The sequence below is a fragment of the Hypanus sabinus genome, chromosome 4, assembly GCF_030144855.1.
Source record: "Hypanus sabinus isolate sHypSab1 chromosome 4, sHypSab1.hap1, whole genome shotgun sequence".
NCBI lineage: Eukaryota > Metazoa > Chordata > Chondrichthyes > Myliobatiformes > Dasyatidae > Hypanus > Hypanus sabinus.
Window position 1 is genome coordinate 172,120,056 of NC_082709.1, and position 6,511 is coordinate 172,126,566.

The window sequence follows — 6,511 nt, forward strand, 5'->3', positions numbered from 1 at the left end:
GTGTGTGTGGCTCTGGATTTCCAGAATCTCGTCTGTTTGTTTTTCATTGCATAGCTGTAATTTGCTTTATATTCCAGTAAGTAAAGAGAATAGGCAGATTGTCTTAAAGAAGAAGCTGGAGAGGCCAGAGTCATGCCCATTGGCGATAAAACAATTTTGAATTGTTCTTGTGTCATTTCCAGTACACAATTGTAAAAGAGAAAAAAATAATCATTACTCCAGATCCAATGCACCACAAAAAAAACAAAGATAAGGAACAATTTAAAAAGAAAACACAATAAATACATAAGAAGACAGCTTATAGACATTGTTTGTGTGGCCATGAAGTGACGCGAGGCACAGGAGTATCTGTAGATAAGGTGACTCCAAAAGGAAATGATCAAGTAGTGGTGGGGTATGAATGAAGTGTATAAGGTTCAGAGTGTTCCTAACAATATAGATGTGGAATAGGTATTCCTGCTTGTGAGCTGGCTCTCAGTTATTAATGCAAATTTAATGGACAATCAGGGACTAATGGTCACAATTTTTTTAAAAAAACATTATCATCCCTTTAAGATTGAGGTTTTTATTATGTCTGAGTCAGGAATCTTTAGACATCTTCCTCCTGATGGTGGAAAGCCTTTGAGTATTTATGGCTGAAGCAGATAAATTCTTGATAATCGAAAGTGGGAGAGTTCTACTACAGGTTGAAGGGAGTGAGGACACCAGCCATGATCCAACGGCAGAGCAGGCCAAGTGAGCTACTACTGTTCCCAATTGGTATGCTTGTGAGTACAAACACTGACCATTTAAAATAAATCCTGGTGCCAACCCAGGATCTTGACCAAAGTGGCAACCATTCCATGGATGCTACCTGCTGCCTGACGAGTTGACTTCCTTCAGCAGTCTGCTTTTTGCTCCAGATTACAGCATCTCATTTCCAATCTTTTGTGTCTCTAAATGGAAGATTGGCACAAAGGTCCTTGATTCCATTTGATTGCCACTTAGTTCAAGTTCAAGGTTGCTGTCATTTGACCATATCAATCCATACCGCCAAACGGAACAACATTCATCTGGAACAAGGTGCACAACATGGCACACGTAATCCACAAAGTAATATTACCACCACAAATAAATTAACAAATAATAAAATATATTTCAGAAGGAATCTGAGGATCTGGAATGTGAAGGTCAGATCTGCATCACCAGAGATATATGAAGGATTTGTAGTTTAAAAAAATGTTACTTTATTTTAAATTCTTGGAATGTTAACATTTCCAAGAATTATTATCCAAGGTGCCCTGAGAATCAAACGGGCCTTTGTGAAATTCCGCAGTTGTGTAGTAAATGTTATGGTTTGGTAGGAAACACCCATGATTAGACAGAAATCAGAACCTGTGAATTAAACTCAGGATGATGTGCAACTTAGAAGGAATGTGGACATGATCATGTTTTCCATGTACCGTATCTACTGGCCTTTCTCCACGGTGTTGGTTTGGCAGAGCAGGTGAAGAAACTTCAACAAGTTGCTCCTTTGCATCAGGTAAACGGTAAAGAAAGTTGAAAGACACTGAGCAAATTGAGTTCGAAAGCTGACATGCTGATTGAACAGACTGCTTTTACCAGGATGTCATTATTCAAGATTTCAAGTTATTTCTCCCATGTACAGTGAAATGCGTCGTTTCCATTAACAACCATCACACACCCAAGGGTGTGCTGGGGGCATCCTGAAAGTATTGCCACACATTCCAGTGTCAACATAGCATGCCCACAATGTTTGGCAGAACAACGCAAAACACAACAAACAGCAAAAGAAGCCCCATTCCTTCCTCCCACCCATGAACGCAAACACTCCTCCAACCACAGAACAGGCCATCGTCAGCCACCAGCCTCATTCAGATTCAGGCTCACAGACACTATGCTTTAACTGCCCCAGTGATTTCGCCAGCTCAGGGCTCACCTTCGAGCCTTGACATACGATCGACTATCGGCCCTCAATCTTTGGCATTGACAATAGGACCTGCCAATTGCCAAACACTTAACCTTGAACTCCAGACTCTCCAAAGAAAGGGACCCTGAACATTCGGCTTTGAACTCTAATGTCACTGACTCATGTACCCAGAGGACCATCGGGCCTCACATTTCCAGCCCACACAGAACTCCATGTTACGTTTCTTCAGTGTTCAAATCAGTGATTCAATCACTCTAGGCAAGTAGAGCGTATTCCAACACGTACCTCCATGAGTTCCTCCAGTGTTTTGTGTGTGTTAAGTGTGTTATTTCTCATCAAGAGTGACCAAAATATCTCATTGAATTTATATAGTGTCTTAGTCTTTTATGTGTCACAGTCCTTCATAAGAGTATTATTAAATACAAATAAAAATCCAAAGCTGATAATAGGGCCTTGTTCATAAAAACAACAATGGATGTTTATACAGCATAGGACCGTTACTAGGAATAGAAACTTTGCCAAACTCCTATAGAAGCACAGTGGAGAGAATCCTGACTGGTTGAGTTCTCTCCCATCCAGGCCATGCTCTCTGCTCGCTGCAGCCATCAGGGAGGAGATACTTGGGTCCTTTATCATGAGGTTCAGGTAGAGTTATTACCCTTCAACCACCAGTCTCCTAAATCAGCATTGATAACTTCACTAACCTCAACTCTGAACTGATTCCACAGCTTATGGACTCACTTTCCAGGATTCTATAACTCACGTTTGCAATATTATTTACTTATTTGTTTGTTTGTTTGTTTACTATTATTGTATTCCCACAGATTGTCTTCCTTTGCACATTGGTTGTTTATCAAGTTTTTCGTTATTTCTTAACAAGGTATGAATTTTACCATCAGCCCAAGCACTTAGCACAGTTAGTTATAAATGTTGTGCCTTTTGTGACAATCAGACATTTGATATTCACATTTACTAATACTAGTTTATTTTAAGTTGAATTCAAATCCAGAATTGAACTTAAATTTTCTGGAATATTGGCACAGTCTTTTGATTATTATTCAACTACAAATCATGGCCAATGCCAGAAAAGTAAAATTTGCAATGGAATCACTTCTCTTTCAGTATTTCTCACTTAGAAGTTCTGGTCCACTGCCTAACCAGATTTTTATGTCGGCACCAGAGGCACTTGTGAACTGCCCCCAGCACAATTCTCAGGCTGTGTTTGTCATTGACTCAAATATCGTGTTTTGATGAACATGTGCCAAATAAATCTGATCTTTAAGTCTTCATTTTTTTTCACCTTGGGATCCAACAATGAGGTAGGGATTTGCTAATATTTCCCAGCACGTATATCAGGAACCAGTCATCAGATCTTTCAGCTGGTTTCAATAGCAAATCAGTTTATTACAATGGAGCTCTCATGGCTGAGTGGAAAAACAGGTCCGGCAGGTAACATATTTTCCAAACTGTTATTCATCAATAATCAGCATGCCATGATGAGACAGCACTGCATCACTGGGTGGAAAAACATATTGTTCCTACATCACTGGTGCACACACCCAAACCATGTCTGACTATGTAACATGAAGTCAGAGAAAACACATCAGTGCCAAAATGAATGTTGTCTAATACTATCATCAGTCTTAGAATCGGGTGAGCGAACTGGAAATCATAAGAGTACCAAGAAAAATAAAACGCATGCTGGAAATCTGATGCAAAAACAGGAATGACAGAAATGCTCAGCAAGTTCGACAACGTCCACTGTATCCCTAAAGAAATGGATTTCATTTCAGAATAATGGTCCATCATCACAAATAGGCAACGCTGAAAATCAAGCGTGTTTTAAGATGCGGTAGGTTGGAGGGATAGAAACTAGGAAGAGAAGGTCCATGATATGGTGAAAACCAAGAAACATTAAATGGCTAAAACGGTGTTGGTGCTGGCCAAGAGAAGGAGATGATGTTCAAAGTTCAAAGTAAATATATTATCAAAATGAGTATAAGTCACCACATGCTACTCTGAGATTCATTGTCTGTGGGCTCTCACAGTAGATACAAAGAAACACAATAGAAAAACTACATACAAAGACAAACCACCAATACGCAAAAGATGGCAAACTGCAAACACATAAATAAGTTGGTAAATAAATAAATTGGCAGGTAAATAAATTAATAGATAAATCAGAATCAGGTTTATTATCACCGGCATGTGTCGTGAAATTTGTTAACTTAGCAGCAGCAGTTCAACGCAATACATAATCTTGCAGAGAGCAGATAGATGGATTGATGAATGAACGAATGATATTGAGAACGTGAGTTAAAAAATCCTTGAAAGTGAGTGCATAAGTTGTGAAATCAGATCATTGTTGAGATGTGTGAAGTTATCCACTCTGGCTCCAGTGCCTAATGGCTGTAGGATAACAGCTAATTTGTGAAGGCTTGAGAAATATCACCTGCCACTAAATAAATGTATGTGTTGCAGCTATGGGAAGCCATCCAAGTTATGGCTGTCTCTTTTTGGAATACGTGTAATTATCCTCGTTTCAGTTCGACTCAAGCCTCGTCACTCATTTCTTCTTCCAGTATATTCTTGACTGTATTGGTGCTATTTCCTGTCCTTGTATAGAATTCAAAAGTTCATAACCTTTACTTATAATTCTCATCTAGCTCTTGCTTTTACATGTCACCTGAAACCTTCTTTCCTTTTCTCATCTATCTACATCTCCCAAGGGATAGGATTTCAAATAATATTCATGCGAGTGCAAAGACTCCGACAGAAATCTACACCGTGCTCCCACCCAATTACTGTAAGGAATTGGAATCAGGTTTATTATTATTGACAAATGTCTTGAAATATGTTCTTTCATGGCAGCAGTACAGTGCAATACATAACAAAACTATAGTAAGTCACAAAAAGAAATATATAAAAATGAATACTGAAAAAAAAGAGCAAAATAGTGAGGTAGTGCTCGCGGCAGAAAAGAAGCTCCATTCTCCCAATTTGTCCTGCTCCATTGAATCTGTTCTGATTCCAGACCAGTTCTTCTTAGATATATTACTTATCCCTTAATTGTTGCCTCTTCTTGAGGCTCTCATTTACTGTTGTTTAATTTCTACTCACACATCTGCTCTCACCCCACCACCCACTCCCATCCAGAGAAACAACAGAGTTCCCCTTACCCTCAACTTTCCCCCAACATTCAACAGATCATCTTTACAATTTCCTCCAACCTCAACCCAATGCCACCGCCAGACACCGGAAATAACAATCCCACCCCTCCGCATTCAATAGCTCAGAGGTCCACTCCATGATTCTGTCTTCACTAACAATCGCCCACTTCTCACATCACTCTATTGAGAGACACAACACTTGCCCTTATCTTCCTCAGTGACCTAAACTCCTCTTCTGAGTGAAGTGTCAATTCGCACTGTTGAAATTGGTTGCTTGCAAACGAAGATGGTGACCATTTGCAGTATGTTTTCATTCAGCCCACAGAAGATACATTGACCTTCCAGTGGCTTGCCACCTTATTTCTCTTTCCTCCTCCCGCTGTGCTCTTTTTGTCCTTGGCCTGTAGTGCAAGTAGTGCAAACTTGGAAGTATTGAAGTAGTATTAGTGTGTTCAATGTCTATTCATAAACTGGAAGGCAGAAGCCAAGTAGCTGTTCCTGAATCACTGAGCCTTCTGGCCCTTGTACCTCCTTTCTGATGGTAGCAATGAGAACAGGTTATTTTTAAGTGAAACTGAATTTAAGTTTAAGAAACAGTATCTCGTTTTCTGACTGTGGACTTAAAGACCTCAGGATTCTGCATTGAATTCAACCTTCCCAGTTTAATTCGGAACTGCCCTGCTCTGAAACTTCACTTCCATTTCTCCGTGGATGCAAATGATCTGCTTAGAACTTACCGTATGAAATAATTTTGTTTTCATTTTGGAATTCCAGTAACTGCAGTGTTTCGTACCTCAGTTTCAGCATAGCAGTTGGCATAATGTTTTACAGCACCTGTAATCAAGGTTCAATTCCCATCTCCATCTGTAAGGAGTTTGTACATTCCCCAAGCAACACACACAAAATGCTGGAGGAACTCAACAGGCCAGGCAGCATCTGTGGTAAAGAGTACAGTCGACGCTTCAGGCTGACACCCTTCACGGCAAGACCCTTCAGCAGGACTGGGGGTAAAAAAGCTGAGGAGTAGATTTTAGAAGTGGGGGGAGAGGACAAAGAAACAGCAGGTGCTAGGTGAAACCTGAAGGGGGAGGGATGAACTAATGAGCTGGGAAGTTGACTGGTGAAAGAGACACAGGGCTGGAGAAGGAGGAGTCTGATAGAAGAGGACAGAAGGCCATGGAAGAAAGAAAAGGAGGGAGGTGATGGGCAGGCAAGGAGATAAAGTGAGAGAGGGAAAAGGGGATGGGGAATGGTGAAGGAGAAGTGGGGGGGGGGCATTACCAAATGTTCATCTGCCTTTTCTTCCTGATAGTCTCACTAATCACTACATTGACTTGTTTACCAACTGCCCCATTTTCAGCCCTATCACTTTGGTTCCCATCCCCATAACAAATTAGTTTAAACCGTCCCT